This window comes from Hyperolius riggenbachi, chromosome 4 (genome assembly GCF_040937935.1).
Source record: "Hyperolius riggenbachi isolate aHypRig1 chromosome 4, aHypRig1.pri, whole genome shotgun sequence".
NCBI classification, from domain to species: domain Eukaryota; kingdom Metazoa; phylum Chordata; class Amphibia; order Anura; family Hyperoliidae; genus Hyperolius; species Hyperolius riggenbachi.
In genome coordinates, this window is record NC_090649.1 from 494,204,500 (window position 1) to 494,230,843 (window position 26,344).

General features: G+C 47.3%; 1 protein-coding gene across 4 annotated transcripts in view; it reads left to right on the forward strand.

Moving 5' to 3' along the window:
• The window catches only part of FOXN2 (forkhead box N2), an 89,584-nt gene that overhangs the window by 18,758 nt on the left and 44,482 nt on the right, over positions 1–26,344 (forward strand). The gene's annotated exons all lie outside the window — the stretch shown is intronic.

Consider the following 26,344-nt stretch of genomic DNA (forward strand, 5'->3'; position numbering starts at 1 on the left):
CAGCAAGTGGAGAGCTTTAGAATGATAACTCCTTGTTGTTGAATCTCAATAATTCGCACATTTGCCTGTAAAGCATAATCTCCTGACATTTGCAGAGACTCCAGTGGGATAAATAACATGGTGTTTGCTGCAGGTCTGTGTTGTGGAATCGGCTAGTAGTGACTAGAAGCAGCTGCTAATGAGTACATGTCATTCACATAATAACGGAACAATGGAATAATGTGGAGAAAAGACAAAGGGAAACTTGGCGTATTCTTCACAGAGCTACAATTCTTCTATCATTCTCATGACTCCTTTCCATTCTTCATATAATGCTTTAGATCAATTGGGAATAGATGATTCCTGTATGAGTGCTATCTTGTAGTGCCCACAAGCTCAGTGCAAGGTTCAGTCGTTAACACACAAACACACTTACAGGATACCGGAGGTGACATGTGACATGATGAGATAGCCGTGTATGTACAGTGCCTAGCACACAAATAACTATGCTGAGTTCCTTTTTTTCTTTCTCTGTCTGAAAGAGTTAAATATCGGGTATGTAAGTGGCTGACTCAGTCCTGACTCCGACAGGAAGTGACTACAGTGTGACCCTACTGATGATAAATTCCCCCCTTTTTTTTTCAGCCACTTACATACCCGATATTTAACTCTTTCAGGCAGAGAAAGGAAAAAAAGGAACTCAGCATAGTTATTTGTGTGCTAAGCACTGTACATACACATGTCTATCTCATTATGTCACATGTCACCTCGGGTATCCTTTAACTGAAACCAATGTCCAGTTACTTACCTGGGGCTTCCTCCAGCCCCCTGAAGTCCTCCTACTCACTCTTCGTGATTCAGTGCTCCGCTGTTCCTCCGCTGTATCCCTCCCTAAGCCGGGCAGCTCACCTGATCAATGTACATATGCTGCACTGGTCACACGCCTCCTCTGGCGCCTCCTGTGGCCAGGAGCGTTCTGCGCAGGTGGAGTAGCAGTTTTTTCTTACTGCACAAACGCAGCTACGGGAGCGTGTTGGAAGAGGGGTGGGGCTGCGCATGAGTCAGTGGGAGGGGCTACCGGGGAACCAAGCAACACATAACAGTGAGGAACCAGGTAGACCTCTGGGGGCTGGAGGAAGCCCCAGATAATTAACTGGGAAATTTTTTACTTTTCCAACTTAAGCTTCCTTTAAGCTGGCCTTACGTCGACTGATGATTTTTTTTTTCCCTTTTAATACCCAGCTGATTTGCTAGAATTTGCTAGTAATTGATGCACCAAACGATGCCTAATGAAATCAGGTGATCACGCTAGACTGAAGGTATGGTTTGGTCAGGAGCGGGTCAGTAGTAGCATTAGATTTCAGGATAAGAGTTGCACTGGGCAGTGGAGCTCACACTCACCTGTCCTTTGGCGCACTTCCCATGTCTTCTCTCCACAGCTGAGGAGCGCTCTTTCCTCTGTCTCCCCCCCCCCCCCCCCCCCCCTAAGGCGCTGGTGTCACATGACAAACGCTAGGGGCTGAACACTATCGGCCTCCAGTGGTCACATAAGGTACATGCCAGAACCTGCTGCTTGGCAGAGGCTGAACTCTCTATAAAGCGATTGTCAGATTCCTCCTGGAATGGTCACTGTAGATTCTTGCAGTCCATAACACTGTGTGTATTTAGCTTTCCCCTCGTGATCCTGGCCCACACACCTATAAATAAATATATTGGCCATACTCCTGGTGTCTGGAACATCCCCCAAATCTCCTTAGTTGACCCCAGAATCTGTATTTCTTGTTGCATAAAAGATCTGAGCGATCCAACCGGCAGGACGCAGTGCGTATAGAGGAACATTGTCATTACAGTGCGTGTATTGGTCATGCATGCTGCTGGTCACAAGACTTGGCTTTGTGCTTTGTTTGCATGTACTATGAGCAGGCTTCAGCAGGCCAGAGATCTCAAGGATCCTCAAAGTGTACCTGAGACGAGGGAAACAAAAGGATTTTTACTTACCTGGGGCTTTTTTTCAGCCCCCTGTAGTCTGTTATGCAGCACATTTGTCAAACAACTTTTGTGAAACAATTTGAAACAACCAAAAAAAAGTTGTTTGCTGTTCAAACAACTGACGTCAATCCAACAGTTAGGTTGATATCTTATCAGTTGTGTGAACAATAGCAGGCAACTTGTTTTTGGCTGTTTGATAATTGTGCTGCATAAAAGACCTCTGCTGAGGGTGTGTATGGGGAGCTAGTAAAAAAGGGCACACAGGGATAGTGGACAAAAAGGGCGCCGCCATAGACTGAAGGTTTATAACAAATATTGATGGGTAATCTGACAGGAAGTTGTATGTGTCCAAACTGCTCCTGGTTGATAATCGACCGGATAATGAATCGCTTTTTTTTTTTTTTCCTCTTTTCCCTTTTAAAATCAATGGGAATCGATTATAAAAAAAAAATAAAAAAATCATCCGGATACTTGAGAGGGAAGGCTCTTGGTCTTATAGAGCCTCTCCTCTTCTGGTCCTTGTTACAGCGCTGCTCCCAGTAGCAGTATTCAACAAATTTGTTGAAATCCTGCCCTCTCCGCTGCCGAAGGAGGCTTCTGAAGTCTTTGGTAGTGTCCGAGTGCTTCTGAAGACTGGCCACTCCGTACTGAGCACGCTTTTAGCACCCTCTCTCGCACACTCACGTGCTTGCAGTATGGAGCTGCTTGTCTTCGGGAGGACTCAAACGGGGGAGCCAGCGATTAACGGAGGGCACTGGGAGAGGAGAGGGAGAGCTCTATAGAACCCAGAGCCTTCCTTTTCCTTAGGTAAGTATCTGGCATTAAGAGATGCACTGCAGTATGTAAATGTTACACATGGAATGGGAGAGGCTGCTGTACATGGATGGTACACATGGAAGAAGGGTCTGCTGTACATGAATGATACACATGGAAGAGGGGGCTGCACATGGAATGGGAGAGGCTGCTGTACATGGATGATACACATGGAGGAGGCTGCACATGGAATGGGAGGGGGCTGCTGTACATGGAGGGTACACATGGAAGAAGGGCCTGCTGTACATGAATGATACACATGGAAGAGGGGGCTGCACATGGAATGGGAGGAGGCTGCTGTACATGGATGATACACATGGAAAAGGGGGCTGCACATGGAATGGGAGGGGCTGCTGTACATGGATGATGCACATGGAAGAGGGGGCTGCACATGGAATGGGAGGGGCTGCTGTACATGGGTGTTACACATGAAAGAGGGGGCTGCACATGGAATGGAAGAGGCTGCTATACATGGATGATGCACATGGAAGAGGGGGCTGCACATGGAATGGGAGGGGCTGCAGTACATGGATGCTACACATGGAAGAGGGGGCTGCATATGGAATGGGAGGGGCTGCTGTACATGGATGATGCACATGGAAGAGGGGGCTGCACATGGAATGGGAGGGGCTGCTGTACATGGGTGTTACACATGAAAGAGGGGGCTGCACATGGAATGGGAGAGGGGCTGCTGTACATGGATGATACACATGGAAGAGGGGGTTGCACAAGGAATGGGAGGGCTGCTGTACATGGATGTTACACATGGAAGAGGGGGCTGCACATGGAATGGGAGGGGCTGCTGTACATGGGTGTTACACATGAAAGAGGGGGCTGCACATGGAATGGGAGAGGGGCTGCTGTACATGGATGATACACATGGAAGAGGGGGCTGCACATGGAATGGGAGGGGCTGCTGTACATGGATGTTACTCATGGAAGAGGGGGCTGCACTTGGAATGAGTGGGGGGATGCTGCATAGAACGGGAGTCACAGCACACTTGGCCTAGGGGTGTAAATAGTATAAATCCGGTCTTATTATCAGCACTTTGTAGAATGGCCAAAGCATTGGGAGTTTGTTTTGTTCTGCTTATAAAATGTTCTTGGAGTTATCTAGACTCCGCCAGCGAAACTTGTGATCAGATTTTAGAGTTGGCTTGTAAACCGGTCGTGTGCATCTTTGTGTGGTGCACAATGTGTCCCGTGTGGCGGTCTCGCTGTGCTTTGAGTCTTGCGGGATGATTTCGTGTGTTAGGCGGTCTGGTTAATGCACCCCTTTCCTTTCACACCTTCTATAGCTGCTAAATGATCCTCTGGGCTCCTGATAATGTCCTGTTGTTGAGAGACTTGCTTTATTATGGCCGGCGTTACAGCCATTCACATGCAGATCGCTCAGGATTTGCATAACAGTTGCATACTTGAGTAGGATGAAAGAATGGCCTTTGTTACCCCTTCAGCTAATTTTCAGCTTGTTCCAATGGGCACCTCTTGCCACTGGCTGGTTTAAGTAGCCGCTACTTACACAAACAAAGAGCATTGTCCCAAGAAACAGGCACTGTGGGGAAGTTTAACATTTTCACTGTTCTTTGATTTTGTGATTTGTTGTTCCTAGAAGCCTTTGTTCACTTCTTGATTGAGAGCTGCTGTTTTCCCTGTGTGTGTCGGGAAGAAAGACGTGGTTGCTTTGTGGCACTGCAGTAACTTTGTAGGTGTGTGTTGCACTCAACAATGAAACAGGGCTGTGGAGTTGGAGTCGGGGCAATTTTGGGCACCCGGAGTCGGAGTCGTGGTTTCAGAAACTGAGGAGTCTGAGTTGGAGTCGGAAGATTTTTGTACCGACTCCACAGCCCTGCAATGATACTCTGTAAAGTTGGCTGTAGCTAGAAGCCCAGCTAAAGCTAAGGACCCTTTCACACTGGCGTGGTACGCACAATTGCCACACTGCTACCGCAGCCTAATGTATACCTGTGGAGGAGTTCACACTCCCTACGTTGTGGTGCGCTGCACCCAAAGTGCCGATCTCTTGCTGGCGCAAAACTACCTTACTGTGCGGTGATCTGCGTAGGCCCGGTAGTCGTATTAGTCGATGACGATGCAGGAATTTAAAAAATTTGTTACACTTGTTTTGTTTTTTGTTTTTTTTTGTTACGGTACGCTTCCGTGCACTTCCACACTCTTGAAGCAGGAAGTGACTGCAATCGTATCACTTCCTTCTTGGCTGGTGGCCAGACAGGGAGCACCGCGTACTAACTCAGTAAATCCTGATGGCCTGTTTTTGGCGGGTGGAGTGCTGCACAGCGGACGCCGATTCATCGCTGCCTAATATGGTGGCGCTTTATAAATACAATAAATAGTGTGAAACCGGCCTCAAGAATGTCATACATCAGGTGACTTAGCGGCCGATCAGTCATCCGAGTTGATTATTATAATTGGATGAAAATCGGTGCCGCTAAAATCACGCCCAATCGTCGACGCGACCAATTTAATAAGCTCAGATGAGCGGCCTGTTTGGGGAGGCCCTCCCTGCAGTTTCACTCTGTATCTCCTGCACTGTTATTTATTTTATTGGAGGATTATAATTCTTGCCCACATTCCTGTTACAAATCTCATTCCTGTCCCTTTGTGTAGAGAATGACTTCTGCTTTCTTAGCGGAGTGAGGCGACATCTGCTTGTCACTCCGTCAGCCACAATCTGCCGGGCCGTTATTCTAGCAATGAATAGCTTCTTAATTATTAATGGCTCTCCATCTTGCAGCAGATTTATCACTTTTAATGTGTCATTTTGTCACGGTTTCCTGGCTTTGCGATAATTGTGATATTTACTCTGGCGAGGTCTCGGGTGGCGGGAGAATTGGGAGAGGGCTGCGCTTTCATACATCCGTCTTCTCGGCCACTCTGCATTCCTTCTCCATTCAGAAATCTTTGGGGAGTTTAAAGAGAAACCGTTACCAAGAATTGAACTTCATCCCAATCAGTAGCTGATACCCCCTTTCCCATGAGAAATGTATTCCTTTTCTCAAACGGATCATCAGGCGGGTCTGTATGGCTGATATTTGGGTGAAACCCCTCCCACAGTGTGATGTCAGGACCATGGTTCTGACATCACACTGTTTCGAGCCTTGTTGCATTGTGGGAAATAACAGCTCTTTCAAACTGCCAAAAAAGCAGCATCTCCTTCTACTGACCTAACCTTCCAGCAGTAAAAATGTTACCATGTAATGTCAGAATGCAAATCAGGGAGAAGAAAGATTTTACAATGGGCAAACACTGACTAGTAATTAATACATACGGTAATTATTGTAAAAAATGAAGCTTTATTTTTTTTTTTTTTTTTTCTCCTCTCCTGACACAGGCGTGGCTGTACTGTGCCTGCGCTCCTCCTCTCTTGACACATACGTGGCTGTACTGTGCCTGCGCTCCTCTCCTGACATGAGTGGCTGTACTGTGCCTGCACTCCTCTCCTGACACATGCGTGGCTGTACTGTGCCTGCACTCCTCTCCTGACACATGCGTGGCTGTACTGTGCCTGCGCGCCTCCTCTCCTGGCACATGCGTGGCTGTACTGTGCCTGCGCTCCTCTCCTGACACATGCGTGGCTGTACTGTGCCTGCGCTCCTCTCCTGACACATGCGTGGCTGTACTGTGCCTGCGCTCCTCTCCTGACACATGCGTGGCCATACTGTGCCTGCGCTCCTCCTCTCCTAGCACATGCGTGGCTGTACTGTGCCTGCGCTCCTCTCCTGACACATGCGTGGCCGTACTGTGCCTGCGCTCCTCTCCTGACACATGCGTGGCTGTACTGTGCCTGCGCTCCTCTCCTGACACAGGCGTGGCTGTACTGTGCCTGCGCTCCTCCTCTCTTGACACATACGTGGCTGTACTGTGCCTGCGCTCCTCTCCTGACACATGCGTGGCTGTACTGTGCTTGCGCTCCTCTCCTGACACATGCGTGGCCGTACTGTGCCTGCGCTCCTCTCCTGACACATGCGTGGCTGTACTGTGCCTGCGCTCCTCTCCTGACACATGCGTGGCTGTACTGTGCCTGCGCTCCTCTCCTGACACATGCGTGGCTGTACTGTGCCTGCGCTCCTCTCCTGGCACGTGTGGCTGTACTGTGCCTGCGCTCCTCTCCTGACATGCGTGGCTGTACTGTGCCTGCGCTCCTCTCCTGACACATGCGTGGCTGTACTGTGCCTGCGCTCCTCTCCTGACACATGCGTGGCTGTACTGTGCCTGCGCTCCTCTCCTGACACATGCGTGGCTGTACTGTGCCTGCGCTCCTCTCCTGACACATGCGTGGCTGTACTGTGCCTGCGCTCCTCTCCTGACACATGCGTGGCCATACTGTGCCTGCGCTCCTCTCCTGACACATGCGTGGCTGTACTGTGCCTGCGCTCCTCTCCTGACACATACATGGCTGTACTGTGCCTGCGCTCCTCTCCTGACACATGCGTGGCTGTACTGTGCCTGCGCTCCTCTCCTGACACATGCGTGGCCGTACTGTGCCTGCGCTCCTCTCCTGACACATGCGTGGCTGTACTGTGCCTGCGCTCCTCTCCTGACACATGCGTGGCTGTACTGTGCCTGCGCTCCTCTCCTGACACATGCGTGGCTGTACTGTGCCTGCGCTCCTCTCCTGACACATGCGTGGCTGTACTGTGCCTGCGCTCCTCTCCTGACACATGCGTGGCCGTACTGTGCCTGCGCTCCTCTCCTGGCACGTGTGGCTGTACTGTGCCTGCGCTCCTCTCCTGACACATGCGTGGCTGTACTTTCCCTGCGCTCCTCTCCTGGCACATGCGTGGCTGTACTGTCCCTGCGCTCCTCTCCTGACACATGCGTGGCTGTACTGTCCCTGCGCTCCTCTCCTGGCACGTGTGGCTGTACTGTGCCTGCGCTCCTCTCCTGGCACGTGTGGCTGTACTGTGCCTGCGCTCCTCTCCTGACACATGCGTGGCTGTACTGTGCCTGCGCTCCTCTCCTGACACATGCGTGGCTGTACTGTGCCTGCGCTCCTCTCCTGACACATGCGTGGCTGTACTGTGCCTGCGCGCCTCCTCTCCTGGCACATGCGTGGCCATACTGTGCCTGCGCTCCTCTCCTGACACATGCGTGGCTGTACTGTGCCTGCGCTCCTCTCCTGACACATACATGGCTGTACTGTGCCTGCGCTCCTCTCCTGACACATGCGTGGCTGTACTGTGCCTGCGCTCCTCTCCTGACACATGCGTGGCTGTACTGTGCCTGCGCTCCTCTCCTGACACATGCGTGGCTGTACTGTGCCTGCGCTCCTCTCCTGACACATGCGTGGCTGTACTGTGCCTGCTCTCCTCTCCTGACACATGCGTGGCTGTATTGTGCCTGCGCTCCTCCTCTCCTGACACATACATGGCTGTACTGTGCCTGCGCTCCTCTCCAGACACATACATGGCTGTACTGTGCCTGCGCTCCTCTCCTGACACATACATGGCTGTACTGTGCCCGCAGGAGTACTGCGCAGTGAACCAGAGATGCTCATGCAGTGGCAGCCCGGATACCTGTGGTGTACATGCACAGGGTGCCACATAGTGGATCCACAGTCACTGCTAGGCTCCACGTTATTGTTTTACGTGGCCAGCAGGGAATCAATCTCCTCTATCTGTACTGTTGTCTATCTTGTTAATGTACTGTTAGCATTGTGACATCCGATAGTAACTGAATATAGATCTGAACACGGGAGACTTTATTCCTCCTCCTGTCATCTATAATAGAGACGGGCAGCTGTCTTGTTCCTTCCAGCCATTCTTATGGCCTGAAGCTCTGGTGTAAGGAGCACTGTGTGCGCTGAAAGACACTAATGCCTCAGTTGTCCTGGAGACGGACATCACGCAGCATTGTAATCAAATCTGGGCTTTTTACTGGGCGTTTTGGGATTCAAATCTGACCTCCAATCTGAGCAGCTGCTCCAGCGGGATGGACAATGCCGTGCTGGAGGGGAGATGCAGACAAAGAGATGCAAAGCTGCTTTGTACAGCGCTTTCCATGCTTTCAGGCCTGCTGTACAGTGATCAGCACTGTAATCTTCCACTTCTCATCCTCTGCCTTCTATGCTGTCACCCCTGCAGTACAGTGATCAGCACTGTAACCTTCCATGCTGTCCCATCCTCTGCCTTCCATGCTGTCAGGCCTGCAGTACAGTGATCAGCACTGTAACCTTCCACTCCTCATCCTCTGCCTTCTATGCTGTCACCCCTGCAGTACAGTGATCAGCACTGTAACCTTCCATGCTGTCCCATCCTCTGCCTTCCATGCTGTCAGGCCTGCAGTACAGTGATCAGCACTGTAACCCTCCACTCCTCATCCTCTGCCTTCCATGCTGTCAGGCCTGCAGTACAGTGATCAGCACTGTAACCTTCCACTCCTCATCCTCTGCCTTCTATGCTGTCACCCCTGCAGTACAGTGATCAGCACTGTAACCTTCCATGCTGTCCCATCCTCTGCCTTCCATGCTGTCAGGCCTGCAGTACAGTGATCAGCACTGTAACCCTCCACTCCTCATCCTCTGCCTTCCATGCTGTCAGGCCTGCAGTACAGTGATCAGCACTGTAACCTTCCACTTCCCATCCTCTGCCTTCCATGCTGTCAGGCCTGCAGTACAGTGATCAGCACTGTAACCTTCCACTTCTCATCCTCTGCCTTCCATGCTGTCAGGCCTGCAGTACACTGATCAGAGCTGTAACCTTCCACTTCTCATCCTCTGCCTTCCATGCTGTCAGGCCTGCAGTACAGTGATCAGCACTGTAACCTTCCACTTCTCATCCTCTGCCTTCCATGCTGTCAGGCCTGCAGTACAGTGATCAGCACTGTAACCTTCCACTTCTCATCCTCTGCCTTCCATGCTGTCAGGCCTGCAGTACAGTGATCAGCACTGTAACCTTCCACTTCTCATCCTCTGCCTTCCATGCTGTCAGGCCTGCAGTACAGTGATCAGCACTGTAACCTTCCACTTCTCATCCTCTGCCTTCCATGCTGTCAGGCCTGCAGTACACTGATCAGAGCTGTAACCTTCCACTTCTCATTCTCTGCCTTCCATGCTGTCAGGCCTGCAGTGCAGTGATCAGCACAGTAACTTTCCACTTCTCATCCTCTGCCTTCCATGCTGTCAGGCCTGCAGTGCAGTGATCAGCACAGTAACCTTCCACTTCTCATCCTCTGCCTTCCATGCTGTCCCATCCTCTGCCTTCCATGCTGTCAGGCCTGCAGTACAGTGATCAGCACTGTAACCTTCCACTTCCCATCCTCTGCCTTCCATGCTGTAAGGCCTGCAGTACACTGATCAGCACTGTAACCTTCCACTTCTCATCCTCTGCCTTCCATGCTGTCAGGCCTGCAGTGCAGTGATCAGCACTGTAACCCTCCACTTCCCATCCTCTGCCTTCCATGCTGTCCCATCCTCTGCCTTCAATGCTGTCAGGCCTGCAGTACAGTGATCAGCACTGTAACCTTCCACTTCTCATCCTCTGCCTTCCATGCTGTCAGGCCTGCAGTGCAGTGATCAGCACTGTAACCCTTCACTACTCAGCTTCCAAACAGCTCTGAAGCATTAAGAGGTCACACAACATTTTATCTGTCAGAGTGCGGAGCATGTCCCAGCACAAGATCGCAGCCCCGCGTGTCGGCCTATCCGTTCCTGGAGCAAAGATCAGCACCGTGGCCGTGCGATGATACCCAGAGGTACGCAAACCTGCACGAGCCACTCTACCGAAGGGGATATAAAATATAATCATCATTTTATATAAACACTTAATACCATTACCCTCCATAGCATATATTTTTTTTTTCATTTGATTTACTTCTCTGCTCCTTAGTGTAAAATTTTAAAGCTCAAATCTGATTAAGGAGCACATATCCCAGACTTAGAGGAACTGTCGCGAAAATCTTAAAATTTAAAACGCATACAAATAAGAAGTACATTTCCAGAGTAAAATGAGCCAAAAATTACTTCTCTCCTATGGTGCTGTCACTTACAGTAGGTAGTAGAGATCTGACAGATGCAACAGGTTTTGGGCTAGTCCATCTCTCCATAGGGGATTCTCAGCATGGCCTATATTCTTTATAAAGCCACTCCCTGAAAAAGATTTATACAAAGAAGCTGGCCTGCCTCCGTGTTCACTACACACATTTTGGCAGTTGGACGGAGCAACTGCCATTCACTAAGTGCTTTTGATAATAAAGAAAACTTGAAAATCTGTCGGTAATGTCAGATTTCTACTCACTGTAAGTGACAGCAACATAGGAGAAAAGTAATTTATGGCTCATTTCACTTTGGCAGAAACTTACTTATTTGTATATGTTTACATGTATTTAAGATTTTCGTAAAGGAGGTCCTTTGACAACTGTCGCAAAAAAAAAAGTTTAAAATGCACGTGCGTTAGTTGTACATTTTGTCCCAGAGTAAAATGCACTACAGTATAAATGTGTTTTTTTTGTTTGTTTTTGTTTTTTTCTTCTCTTATGTTACTATCGCTCACAGTAGCTAATAAAATTCTGACAGGTTTTGGACTAGCCCATCTCTTCATGGGGGATTCTCAGTATTTACATAAAAAAAAAAAAAAAACACTTCCTGGAAAGGGCCTTCACAATGGTGCTGGAAAGCCAGTGTCATCCTATGCGCACTATCACTATTCACACACAATCGATTGAAAATCTATGCACACTGCCTGCTGGGTCTCTCAATCCATCTCGTCGTCCTCCCTCTCCTCCCAGGCATTGTACTGTAGAAACAGCAGAGCTTATATTCACCTGCCTGCTGCCTTCCCCCCCCCCCCCCCTTCCCTCTCTCCCGGGCCAAGTGGAAACAGTGGAGGTTATACTCACCTGTCTGCTGGGTCTCCCCATACCCCCCCTCCCTCTCCCGGGCCATGTAGAAACAGAGGTTATACTCACCTGGCTACTGGGTCTCACCGAAAGTCAAGGAAGCATCTGTGAAGATGGTAAAACCAGAATAAAATCCAAACCTTGAGATTACTGTAATCCACTGTCTGGAGTATCACTAAGAGGTAATGTACTGGTGAGCTCTGTAATACCACAGTGACCTGTAGGCCAAGGAAGCCCTCCACTGCAAGTATCCTCTCTATATGGTAAAGACAGCTCCTCAAGCCTAGGTACAGAAGACTTCATGTGCAGACATACAAAGGCTACATTGCAAGATGCATAAGGACCCGTTTCCACTAGTGCGATGCGAATCGCTGGGATTCCACTGCTGACAAAATCGCATGCGGATTCGCTCTAGTGGAAACGGGCCCTTAGAGTTCTAAAGAGTCTGCAGACTTCTGGAAAAGGGTGTTATTGTCAGATGAAGTTCTAGTTCACCATGAGCTTGATGGGTAATCCTTAACAATGGTCAGATGAGACCAAGATTAATCTGTATGAAAGACCCTGCAAGAGGAAAGTGTGGAGACGAAAAGGAATTGCCCAAGATCCAGAGCATACTGGCTCATCTGTGAAGCGTGGCGGTGGGGGAGTTGTGGTCTGAGCATGTATGGTTGGTACTGGCAATTCATTTCCCAGTGAATTCTGAGATGATTAGATCCATCTGCTTGAGTTTTAGTAAATGCCTCCAAACTCATTGGATGGCCATATATCCTGCAACAAGCTCATATTCACTAACGTACTGCTAAAGTAATGCTGGAGTTTCTCTCTCAAGCTAAAAACTAAAAATCATTGAATGGCCAAGCCACCTGATTTTAATATGCTAAAGAATAAATGTACAGGGGCAAGCCAAGTAGCCTCCCCTGTGAAATGGCCCTGATGCATAAACGTAATGCGGAAATGTGCAGCTAAAATACTCCCAGCTGCCATGAAATGACTGTTGTATTTTGCCTAAAACATCACTTTTTTTTTTCTCTCCGAGGCATGCTAACCTAGCCACAGAATACTTATCAGATCGTGAATGATGGCAGTGCCAGGGCTCATGGAGGATGGCAGTGCCAGGGCTGATGGATGATGGTAGTGCCAGGGCTGATGGATGATGGCAGTGCCAGGGCTGATGGATGATGGATAGCTGTAGCATCATTCTGAACAAAGAAAATAATGCCAGTCTATCTGCAAGGGTCGATATGAATTTTATTTAGATAATCTGCACTTGACTATGAAGCCTCTTGGCAAAGTGGATTGATATGCACTGTCCTATGGACAAGACAAACATTTATATCGCGCTTTTCTCCTGGCGGACTCAAAGTGCCAGAGCTGCAGCCACTAGGGCGCGCTCTATTGGCAGTAGCAGTGTAAGGGAGACTTGCCTAAGGTCTCCTACTGAATTAGTGCTGGCTTACTGAACAGGCAGAGCCGAAATTCGAACCCTGGTCTCCTGTGTCAGAGGCAGAGCCCTTAACCATTACCCCAACCAGCCACTGCTGCATGGAGGGGGGAGAGGGGGAGGGCAAGAAGCAGGAGGGTGGCATTGCAGATGGGAATAAGCAGTCAGACAATCCCGCCCTGATGAATTCTCTCTGGCAGAGGGGACAAAGGAAGCCTGTCCAAACTTCTCACTGTTAGCCCAAAACAACCAGCTGAGACTTCAAAACACTACTGCACCTTTTACAGGGCTGTATCAGATGAAAGCTCTCTTTTAAAGGCAATATAAAGAGGTTTCTTTTTGGGGTTTTTTTTTCCCTTCAAAAAGCAGGTTTGCTGTTACATTTTCAGATGTGACCTGTTTATTGCTCCACCTGCTGGTCTCACTGGCATGCTTTGTAACTTGTCGGAGCAGGAAGAGGGCAGATGATCACTCGCCAAGTCTAGGAAGTCGCTAAACAGGAAACCAGATGTCTACCACTGACACTCTGTTCAAAAATCAATAAAAGAAACGCCACACAAGCCTGGAGACTTGCACCATATCTGCATCCGACATTGCAAGTGGAGAACGGCTGTGATTCACGTGTAGTGGAAATGGGCCTTAAAGAGAAACCGTGATCAAGAATTGAACTTCATCCCAATCAGTAGCTGATACCCCCTTTTACAAGAGAAATATATTCCTTTTCTCAAATGGATCATCGGGGCTCTGTATGGCTGATATTGTGGTGAAACCCCTCCCACAGGAAACTCTGAGGACCATGGTCCTGGCAGTTTCCTGTCTGAACCTCGTTGCATTGTGGGAAATGGCGGTTTGCAGCCGTTACCAACTCCCAAAACGCCAGCAGCAACTACTTCCAGTGACATCACCTGCCAGCAGTATAAATGTCACCATGTGATAAATGTCAGAATGTAAATCAGGGAGAGGAAAGATTTTACAATGGGCAAACACTGACTAAATCATTTATACATAATTCTTGTAAAAATGAAGCACTTTTTTTATTACATTATTTTCACTGGAGTTCCTCTTTAAGCCCATGTTTACGATACTCTAGGTTGTTTTTCAGAAATGAATATCTTTGTAGTTTTTGTTTCCTGTTGATTAAAGGTGCATAGCCATTCCCAGGTGTCACCTGCAATGCTTGTGCTCAGTCATTAGGATGACACTGTGAGGGATGAGCGCTGTACAGACAGTTCACTGGGGTATAGCTGAAAGGCGTGTGCTTTTATGTATGGGAGGAGGGACAATGGGGGCAGCTCATGACAGAGTAGCCCCAGCAGGTGGGGTAAATGTGGTAATGGTGCGCTTGGCTGTCATTAGTGTAAAGGTAGCCGTGCGTCTAGCTATGGATGGGCAGAATCAACCAAGAGACAAAGCTCCTCTATTATTGAATCTGATTAGAGAGAGATCTGTCAGCTGCCCATACACCCCAGGCCAATTCCCAATCAACTTCATGCTGAAATCGGATTTGTGCGCCGCATCCCCCGCCCTGACGCTGTGCCCTCCTAATGTAAATGTGCCCCGTGTAAGGTGTACATTACCTCTCCGCGGCCTCCACTTGTCCCCTGCTGGCTTCCTCCCCTCCATACACGCGAGCCCCCAAGTGGTTTCCTAGTAATGTGCCGTCACACAGGCCCTTACTAGGAAACCACGTGGGGCGTGTGTGTATGGAGAGGAGAATGTACCCGGAGCAGCGGAGGGACAAGCGCAGGCCGCACCCAAAAAAGTGTCATTTTTAATTAAAATATTTTAGGTGACTTTCTTTTTAGCGCTATAAGCAATAGCTAAAATAAGTACTTGTACTGGGATAACTGTTCCTTTTTTTTCTTGATCGAAAAAAGACTATTTTAAACGTACATTTCATTGTTTTGGTCGAATAAACGGGAAAATCAAACGTTTTTTCACTGTACAGTGTATGGGCACCATTTGTTCTGCAGTACGGTAGTTTGCGTGGTTTCCGGTCTTATTGAGCCGATCTCATTTCAGGTAACAGGATGAGAGTGTCTGTTAGATAGAGGCTTAGGACACAATGGCCTCGATTCATAAACTGCAGTGCGATAAAAAAATCTTGTCGGGAAAATACAGCACTCTGTATTTTCCCGGTCTGTGTGCTAATTCATAAAGATTTCCCCAGCTGCCCTTGGAGGTCGGTAAATTACCGCAGCCCTTTGAGCGGTAGAGTAGAGCAGTGTCTCGATTCTCTTTGCCCTGCAGAAATGAATCACACAGACGGCTTTCTGGCTCTCTCCACTGATGACTCAAACAGACTTCGGCTCTCTGCACTTTTGCATTCATCAGAGCTGTCGGTAACTTGTTATCGCCTCACTAGAGGTGTCGGCAACTACCGCCAGGCTTACCGCTTGTTGAAGGCTTTATGAATTGACATATTGCTAAGTGGTCGGTAAAAGTCAGCTGTTTTCAGCATTACCGCATGAGGTAATGCTTTATGAATCGAGGCCATTGGTGGTTTGCTTGTTTTGTCTCTCCTGTACAAAGCCCAGCAGGGGGAATATTGTACAATGTACATCATCACCTGTATGCTACAAATGGCAGAGAGCTGAGAAAGTCAGTGCAGCTGGAAGCAGTGTGCTCTGCCTACAATGCAGAATATTTGTATTTCCCGGAGAGGCGTGAGCTGCAGCTGCCCCGGATTGTCCCGCGTGTAACGGGAGATAAATGTTCCCTTTATGTCGCTTCAGTGTTTGGGCTTTGTTCAGTGCAGAGGAGGACTTGGCAAGCGTCGCTCCATCTTGTCTGCTGCATCTCTTTAAATACTTGCTTATAATGGAGATGGGTTTATAGGAGTCATGGGAATTGTGTCCATTTCACATCCTCCAAATGTCTGTTGGAGGGGTCAGTGGAGCGGCCATATGGCTGTGTATTTTTGTCAGTTAGCTGGGGGGGGGGGGGGGGATGCAAATGTTCTTTTAGGCTGTTTGAGGCAGCTTGTTAGGACATGCCGTGTTTTGTAGCTGGTAAAGGAGGCCGAGAGCCACAAGTTAGATCTTTCCAGACTTTCCCTATTCGTCATGGGCAATATAGAACATTCCAGGCCTTGGAGGACTTCCTTGGGGGGGGGGAGGGGGGGGTATTGTTGACCTATTTGGCCTTGAAGAAGGATTTCAAAGCTCAAACTAACCCTGAAACTGAGCAAGAGGAATTCTTATAGCAATCATGTTGTTTGGTGAAAATTGAAAAGTAGTTGAAGCTGAACTGATTGAATCGAAAAATGGTGTAGCTATCTAGTTTGTAGTTTGCAGGAAGTCGGTTCAAGACCTGAACAGGAAATATCAGTCCTCTTTCCTCACATAGACAGGCGGCTTCAGTGATGCTGATAAAACTAGTCTGGCATCAACCTCGTGTTTTGTGTTTCCTCCGGCCCCTCTGGTTTCCTCCCACATTTTAAATTCATACAGATCAGTTATCGGCTCCCCTCCAAAAACTCCTCCTGTGTTAAGTTCAAGCTAGTGCTAGCAGGAAATCATTTGCTTTGGGTAGTATTCAAGTATTAGGCTGGTTTCACAGGGGGACGTTACAGTCGCACGTTAGAGCAGCCTGTAACGCATCCCCACCGCACAGCAATGAAAAATCAATGGGCTGTTCACAGTGCACATGTTGCGTTACAGTGTAAGACAGCACGTCTACATAACGTACTGCATGCAGTACTTTACATGCGGCTAAGCCGCGTTAGGGCCCGTTCAGACTACAAAGTGCGGACCGCAACGCATGCGGACCGCAACGCGTACGAACGCACACCATCCGCGTTCGTATGCGTTGCGTGGCTGATCCCATCACTGAAAAGTGAATGGGACAGCCGCGCGTTTTTGTAAAATCTGCGTGCAGCATGCGTTCCCGGACCGCACAGGTCCGGAACGCATGCTGTGTGAACATCAGACATTGCACTCTATGCAATGTCTGATGTCCTGCGTGTCAGCCCCCCCGCACGCGTTTCCAAAACGCATATGGAAACGCGTGCAGTGTGAACGGACCACTGCTTGCACATGCTCAGTACGGGTTTTTTTTTTTTTGGGGGGTGGAGAAGAGGCGGGGAGAGGCCGCTACGTAGCCAGGCACATGGCTACTTAATATTCACTGCACTTGCAGTGTTTTCTTCCTGGAGCGGCCGCTGATTGGCTGGCGGGACCACATGATGCGGAGAGCTCCGCTCACGTGGTCTCCGCAGTGCCTCCGACAGAGCAGGCGCACCAAAAGCTGCTTGTAACACGGCTCTTGGTAGCGTCCTGCTCCACCACCACCAGGCGTTGCGTTAGGGGCACGTTATGCGATCTTAACGCCCCCTCTAACGCAACGTCCTGGTGTGAAACCAGCCTTAACCTTGATATCGCACACCTAAAAGACCTAGGCCCAGAATATTTGTCTGATCTTGCGGGGGTCTGGGACATGCCCAGGTTTTGCGAGGGAGGCTGTTGATCAGCTTATTAACTGCTTTTCCATTGCAAGAAGTTTGTAAACCTCACTTATGATAATGGCATTGAAATGCTTCTCATTTTAAAGGACAACTGAAGGGAGAGGGATATGGAGTCTGCCATATTTATTTCCTTTTAAACTATGCACATTGCTTGGCTATCCTGATTATTCTCTGCCTCTTATGGTTTTAACCATAGCCCCTGAACAAGCATGCAGGTGTTTCTGACATTATTGTCAGATCTGACAAGATTAGCTGCATGCTTGTTACTGGTGTGATTCAATCACTACTACAGCCAAACAGATCATCGGCAACTGGTATTGTTTTAAAAGGAAATAAATATGGTAGCCTCCATATTCTTCTCATTTCAGTTGTCCTTTAAAGAGACACTGAAGCGAAAAAAAAAAAGATTTGTATGTGTAGTACAGCTAAGAAATAAAACATTAGGAGCAGAGACATAAGTCTAATATTGGTTCCAGTGCAGGGGGAAAAAAAAAATTTATATTGCGCTTTTCTCCTGGTGGACTCAAAGCGCCAGAGCAGAGCAGCAGCCACTAGGGCGCGCTCTATTGGCAGTAGCAGTGTAAGGGAGTCTTGCCTAAGGTCTCCTACTGAATTAGTGCTGGCTTGCTGAACAGGCAGAGCCGAGATTCGAACCCTGGTCTCCTGTGTCAGAGGCAGAGCCCTTAACCATTACACCATCAGCCATCAGGAAGAGTTAAGAAACTCAGTTGTTATCTATGCAAAAGAGCAATTGAGCTCCAAGACTTTCAAAATCGCAGAGAGCTCTGTCTTCTAAAACTTATCTCAACTGTCAGCCACTGTATTTTCTTTTTCTCTCCAGAAGACAGGTCAAAAGTTCACTGGGCTGCTCTGTAAAATCATTTAGAATGCTGAGTAGTGTGTAAACTGCAAATATTAGAGCATGATGCAATGTTATAAAAAAAAACACTATATAACTTAAAATAAAAATGAGACTATTTTGCTACTATTCTAGTAATTATCAGTACTACACAACCAATTCACTATATCGTAGTTTTTTTTTTGTTTTTTTTTTGTTTTGTTTTGCTTCCGTATCTCTTTAAATCAATTAGCCTTTTATTTGCCGTAAGCGTCGGATTGTGGTAATTTTCCAGTGGAGTAATGGCGACTTACTATGGACAACGCACACAGATCCCCCAGAAGCCCCGGTTTGTTTTAGTTTTTCCTTCAGGTGCAGATGTGGCAGCGCGATGGGACTTGTAATCCTCTGTATTATTTAGTGAAGATCAGCTCTTAAGCCTGGAGAAAGCGCTGTCACTGGAGAGCGAGGTCACTCCGCAGCCGCCGTGGGCGAGAGTGAAAGAGAATTCAGGACAGATGATATCTGCACCTGAGAGCAAACATGACTAGGCAGAATTCTTCAAATGCCGTCTCACTTCTACCGCTCTAAGGGGAGCTTTACCGAAGGATAGTCCTGGGGAAAATCAATGCATTGCAAAGGGAGAAGGTAAAAGATCAATTAAGAAATAATAAATGTCATTAAAGAACCACTCAGCAAAAAAAAGTAAACAGTTAAAATCAAAAGACCAAAACCGACAGGCTTTGGACTAGTCCATATCCTCATGGGGGATTATCAAGATTTTCTTTGTTTTCAAAAGCATTTTCTGAAATGCAGTTGCTAAGCCTAACTGCCAGAAGAGTAAGATACTAGCCAGCCTCCCTACTCACTTTGAACACTATTGTAGCATTTAGACATAGCAAATTCCATTCAGGAAATGCTTTTGAAATCAAAGAAAACCCTGAGAATCCCCCATGATGAGATGGACTATTCCAAACGGGAACTCCAGCGGTTATTTTTGTGTCGTTACTGTAGGATTACGGCGGAGCGGCGATACCTGAAGCTGCGGTGGCGTGCGGGCTGGGAATCCCTGCTCTAGAGTGTGTACAGGGCTGACTGACAACCATTTTTTAAATTGTATTTCTAAAGCAAACTGAAGTCAGAGTATCTCAAATACAGATAACGCCGCTTAATAAGATATCATTCAATATTTACCATTCATGTAACATTCTGTGGAGACACAGATCAAATGCTAAGGGGAGTCCATGTGCACAACGCGGTACTAATCACTGAAGATGGACACACACTCATCAATGTTTTTGTTTTCTTATTAAGATTTTGATCTCCTAAATTATATTTATCAATCCTACCATACACCATTCAGTTTTCAGAGCACTCAACCTGATTTTTCCAAAACATCCAATCAGATTCTTATATAAAAAAAGTGTTCTTTATCGATCAGAAGTGGTGTTTTTCAATTTGTTCAATATGGCTGGAAAAATGTAAGAAGGGAGGGGGGTGGGGCAGAAGGGGGAGGGGGTGTGGGGCAGAAGGGGGGGAGGGGGTGTGGGGCTTGAAGCGGACCCGGGCTCAGAACTTCCCCTCTGCTCTAAAAGATGAGCAACAGCATAATCTTTTTAAAGAAAAACATTGCTTTGTTACAGCTGATATAAATCCGCAGTGTGTCTACTTCCTGCTTTCATGGAAGCAGACAAAGGGTTAACATCCTGTGCTTACCAATTAGCTGACTGCTGTGGCAGTCAGCTGACACGGCTTAGATAAATTACAATTATTAGTCACAGATGAGGGGGAATTATGCTGGGGATACACAGTACGTTTCTGTACCGTGTATCGACCAGCTGATCCGACCAGCTGACAATATTCAGCTGGCCCGATCATGCCGCTCGACTGCCGCCCGCTCGATCCCCGCTGGCGGACAATGGCAGGGAATCGAGCAGCTGATTAGGAAGCACCGGCGAGGACGAGCGGCAATCGATCCGGTGCAATAAACGAGCCGTGTATGCACGGCATTAGACAGGCTAAACTCTCTAAATGCATGCAGATTGCATTTCTCTCCGTTTTCCTTCTGTCCTGTGCAAGAGTTCAGCTCCACTTTAATACAATGAAACCTTTGAATTGACGTGATTACATCTGCTCTCTGTGTAGTATGCTTTGCTTAAAGAGACTCTGTAACAACAAAAACCTCCACTGGGGGGTACTCACCTCGGGTGGGGGAAGCCTCCGGATCCTAATGAGGCTTCCCACGCCGTCCTCTGTCCCACGGGGGTCTCGCTGCAGCCCTCCGAACAGCCGGCGACTGTGCCGACTGTCAGTTCAATATTTACCTTTGCTGGCTCCAGCGGGGGCGCTGTGGCGACTTTCGGCACGGAAATAGACGGAAATACCCGATCTCCGTCGGGTCCGCTCTACTGCGCAGGCGCCGGAAACTTGCGCCTGCGCAGTAGAGCAGACCCGACGGCGATCGGGTATTTCCGCCTACTTCGGAGCCGACAGCCGTCAGAGCGCCTGCGCAGGAGCCAGGAAGGTAGATATTGCGTCACCGCTGCACGGAGGGCTGCAGCGAGACTCCTGACGGATGGAGGACGGCGTGGGAAGCCTCATTAGGATCCGGAGGCTTCCCCCACCCGAGGTGAGTACCCCCCAGGGGCCGTTTTGTCGTTACAGTTCCTCTTTAAGCCATCACACTTCTGCACATTTTGTAATAACGTGCATTTATTTGACTGCAATGAACGGATAATGTACTTTTCTGTCTTGTTTGCTTAAAGAGGAACTCCAGTGAAAATAATGTCATAAAAAAGTGCTTCATTTTTACAATAATTATGTATAAATGATTTAGTCAGTGTTTGCCCATTGTAAAATCTTTTAAATCTGATTCACATTCTGACATTTATCACATGGTGACATTTTTACTGCTGGCAAGTGATGTAGCTGCTGCTTGCTGTTTTGGCAGTTGGAAACAGCTGTAAACGGCTATTTCCCACAATGTAACAGTTCACAGACAAACTGCCAAGAGTACCACAGTACTCAGAGCTTCTTGTGGGAGGGATTTTACCACAATATCAGTCATACAGCCCCCTGATGGTCTGTTTGTGAAATGGAATAGATTTCTCATGTAAAAGGGGGTATCAGCTACTGATTGGGATAAAGTTCAATTCTTGGTCGGAGTTTCTCTTTAAAGGACATCCAAGGTGAAAATAAACTGATAAAAACAATCGTACCTATCCTCATTCTCCTACAAATTACTTTATCAGTGAGGGTTATGCTATAGTTTGACCCAGTCCCGACCCGGACAGAAACTGCCACTTACATACCTGATGTTTAACTCTTTCAGGCAGAGAAAGAAAAAAAGGAACACAGCATAGTTATTAGTGTGCTAGGCACTGTACATACACGTCTATCTCATCATGTCACCTCGGTTGTCCTTTAGAATAAACCTGAAGTGGAATTCAATCCGTTTATTAACCACTTAAGCCCTGAGTGTATTTTTACCTTATGGACCAGAGCAATTTTTACATTTCAGCGCTCCTCCCAATCATTTGTCAATAACATTACCACTACTTATCACAACAAAATGATCTGTATCTTGTTTTTTCTGCCACTAATTAGGCTTTCTTTGGGTGGTACCTTTTGCTAAGAATTATTTTTTTCTAATGCATTTTAATGGGAATATTAAGAAAAATTTTTTAAAAAATCATTATTTCTCAGTTTTCAGCCATTACAGTTTTAAAATAATACATGCTTCCATAATTAAAACCCACGTATTTTATTTGCCCATTTGTCCTGGTTATTACACCATTTAAATTATCTTGCTATCACAATGTATGGCGCCAATATTTTATTTGGAAATAAAGGTGCAGGTTTTCATTTTTGCGTCTGTCACTATTTACAAGCGCATAATTTAAAAAAATAACAGTAATATACCCTCCTGACATACATGTAAAAAAAAGTTCAGTCCCTAAGGTAAGTATTTATGTCGTTTTGTTTTTTTTACTTTATTTTATAATTTTTTTCTAAATGCAAAAGTTTTATTTGGGCATTTATGGGAGAGAGTGGGAGGTAAGGGGTTAATTTTAAATTATGTGCAGGTCTCTTTATTAAAGTAAATGATTGTAGGTGTAATTTTACTTTTTGGCCACAAGATGTCCTCAGTTATTAGCTTCTGCGCATGCTTTTAGTACACAAACAGGAACTAATGCGTGTAAGTTACAGTGTTTACAAATGACCGCAGGCATCTAATTGATGTGCGATCATGGACACTGGGAACTAGAAAGTGAATGGGAACTGCATTCCCATTCATTGATCTCCGGGCTAACATGTAGCAGTAAGAATTAGTGCGTGAGCACGTGAGAGCACGCACAGCGGCGATTGTAGCAGAGTTACGAATATCTTATCCCCTGAGGCTTAGATGAAGTTTTTTAGGGGAGTAGATATACTGTACTGTAAACATTAAGTGGTTAAAGGCTGCCCTAAACTGCATGACTTTCCTACAGTTATTTTTCCTGTTTTGTCCAATGTAAAAATTCAATCAGATCCAAAGTTGAGCGGACCGCTGGGCAGGCAGTTGCACTAGAAATCCATTTACTACTTTTGGGGTGTTCTGAGGGTGGAAGAAGGGATGAGATTATGGTGCACAATGAAGCTGCTTCTGGTGAGTGGGAAAGTGAGATGAATGCACTGTTACTCCTTGCACACCTTATAGATGGTTCTTGGTCTGGGGTGCCTCTGGGTAGAGTCTAGCGTGCTTACGGTGGCCCCCGATCTGAAGTGAGGCATGGCCAGTTAGATTGAGGTGTGGCAAGTGGGGGGAGCCAGAGCATATTCCCCAAATAACAACCAGGCATGATGTCCTCAAAATAACCAACTGCAGCAGGCGGTTCCCCCAAGTAACATATTTGTGCAGTATGTCCCAGTGACAGCCATGATGGATGCCAGTAAGGGAGCAGACTCCTGTGCTCTGTGAACTCCAGTTTCCTGGTACTAAGACTGGGGAGGATCTCACAGTTACATGTCCTGATACACTTTATTCCCAGGCAGCATCCATCTTTGCCACATGCCATCTCCCAGCCTCCAATCCACCTGCCATAATAAGGGATTATACAGAGCAGGGGAGCTGCAGGAGGCGTGTGTGCTGGAGATCCAGGCCTAGCCCTCTCCAGTAATTGTTGCCCACTTCTCAGCTCTGCAGCATTGCTATGTCCCATCAGGTGGTCTGCACGCCCAATACTCCTGCAGCCATTGCAGTGCCATACCCTGACTACACCACTGTGTGGCACTAGAGGTAAAACACCAGAGGGAAATCTCTACCTGGAAATGCTCTTTCATAGGGAGTTGGTTCAGCTTCCAGTTACTCTATAGAAAAACTCCATCTAGTGGAATGCAGCGGGAATAACATTCACTATTTATACCTTTTTTTTTTTTTTTTTTTAGAAATGCTTTGTCCTGTAAGTTAGCATATTAAGCAACTGCAGAAAATGCCAACTCACCATACTTGAATTGAGTCAGAAGATGGCTATACCGATTTATTAAACTGTTTCAAGGATAGAATGACTAGGGAAAACCATTTTTCTTCCACGATTGAGTCAAGAAGCGAATGTGAGAATGAGTGTCTGGTGTATAATTGTGCAGGTTGGGGTCCTTTGTGATACCGCAACAGCAGGCCAAACTTACACGTTAACAATGGATGCATATTGTGTCATTCGACATAAATATCCATCTTCTCAGCTATCCTCTGATGCATTCATAGGGCCTGATTCACAAAGCGGTGATAACTCAGTTATCACGCCTAAAATACTTTAGGCATGATAAGCTTTGCACCGCTGAGTTAGCACCGATTTGTGCTCTTTATCGCGCGCAAAGTCCCGCACGCAAAACTTTGCGCGCAACTCTGCGCGCAGCACCCATAGGGTTTAATGGGCGCATCGCGCGCGCAAAACTTTGCGCGAGTTTCTTCTTATCATGCCTAAACTGAGTTTAGGCGTGATAAAGGGCTTTTCACTGGCGTGCAAACACTTTGCACCGCTTTGTGAATCAGGCCCATAGAGTGATAACAGAGTTTTAGACTGCAGAAGTTTTGTTTTTATAACTGTTTTAAAGCGGCTTCCACAGGGGTTTAAGGAGTAACTGATATACAGTAACTGGGCAATACGATATTAAAGAGTAACTGTCGGGCATAAAATCAAAAATCAATTCTTTATTTTTATCTGGTAAACGAGTAATAAGGATGCTAATCAGGCAATCCAAACGTTAAAATCACTATTACTTTTCTTGTTAAATGATCATTCCACAGTTTACCTGACTCTTATTTGGTACACAAGAGAAGTTGCAGGGCATGCTGGGTTGTCTTTTTTTGCTTCTCTACTTCCCCTCAGCTTAACTAATGCAGCCTGATTGGCTGAAGCCTCTTCCCCCTCCTGTTTTCCCCTCCCACATCTCTGTTCCTCTCTGATTGGCCAATATTTTTCCCACAATCCTTCAGGGCAAGGTGAGACGTCGCCCCTCCCAGACGCAGGAACAGACAGCACTTCCCCTATAAAACATTGTAACAGTTAGTCCACCCTCAGTGCTGTTTGTTCCTGCGTCCAGGCAGGTCGGCATCTCCCCTAAGGATTGAGCCTGTGTGCTGGGCTGCAGGTTTTAATTCTATGGGCGGCTGAGATGGTGGTACTGAGGCCATCTAGCCTTCGCTTCACGCTGGACACCCGAGTGAAGTTTGCCTACCTTTCTGCTCCTAACTGTAGGAGGGCAAGTGTGGAAGGCATGGCGTTCTTTTCCCGCTCTGAATGAGGTTGGTTCCGGAGCGCAGGTAAGCCGCTGGCGTGCTGTTGCGGGCTGAGCGTGGGGAGGTGCATGGTGCATGATGGACGCTGGTCCAGATGGTTCCCCTGTGGCGTGTATCTTCCGACGGGTATGTCGGAAGACGCGTTTTAGCTTGTCGGGCCTTCTCTCCGTCACTTCCGGTTCCGCCTCTGTGAATTTTAGGCGGAAGCATAAGAGAACGCTGTGCGTGGCTGGCGGGCATTAGTTACTCTGCAGAGGAGAGACTGCTGTCTTGGCTGCTGGATGTCTCCAGGATGTCGGCGCCGGATAAGGCAGAGAGTAACCCAGCCGCTCAGAAGGTGAGAGTATGGGATCTCTTTCTGAGCCATACGCTAAGGTGCATTTGAATGGTGCTTATATCTGCTGTTTTTTCTCTATATATTTTTCAGACTAAACAGAATGATGCAGGAGATAAGGCGAGGCCTCCTCCTACCTATAAGCGATGCCCTATGTGTAGCGTTAAGATGCCATTGCCATACTCCAAAACTTTGTGTCAACAGTGTATGGAGAAAGTTTTAGGAGAGCAGTCAGGTCCCTCTGTACAGGAGACCTTGCAGGCTTTTAGGGAAGAGATTAACTCTTCATTGGCTTCATTTAAATCCTCTTTAACAGTAGCATGTGCTTCTACTTCTCAGGTTGCTACTGTGTCTGTTCCTGTTTTGAATCCTATCTCAGAAAGTGAGAATCAGGATCAGGGGGAGACAGGGGTTAGTTCGGCTGAGTCTGACTCTAGAGAGATTGAAATTGATACATCTTCTAGATTCAAATTTCGTGTGGAGGATACTGAAGCCTTGATTGCAGCTATTAATGATACGCTGGAATTGAATAAGGATACAGTGTCTGGTCTGTCCATACATGATCAATTATATAAGGGGATGGAGGAGAAAGAAGGTCTTACTTTTCCTGTCCACAATGCTATTAAGCAGTCGATTCTTAGAGAATGGAAAGATCCTGAGAAGAGGCTACTTATTTCCAAAACAGTAAAACGCAGATTTCCTTTCACTGTTGAGGATTCGGCTCTTTGGGACAAATGTCCAAAATTGGACGCTCCTTTTTCCCAAGTTTCCAAACCAGGTGATTTGGCATTTGAGGATTTAGGGGATCTTAAAGATCCGGTAGATAAGAGAATTGATGCTTATCTCAAGAG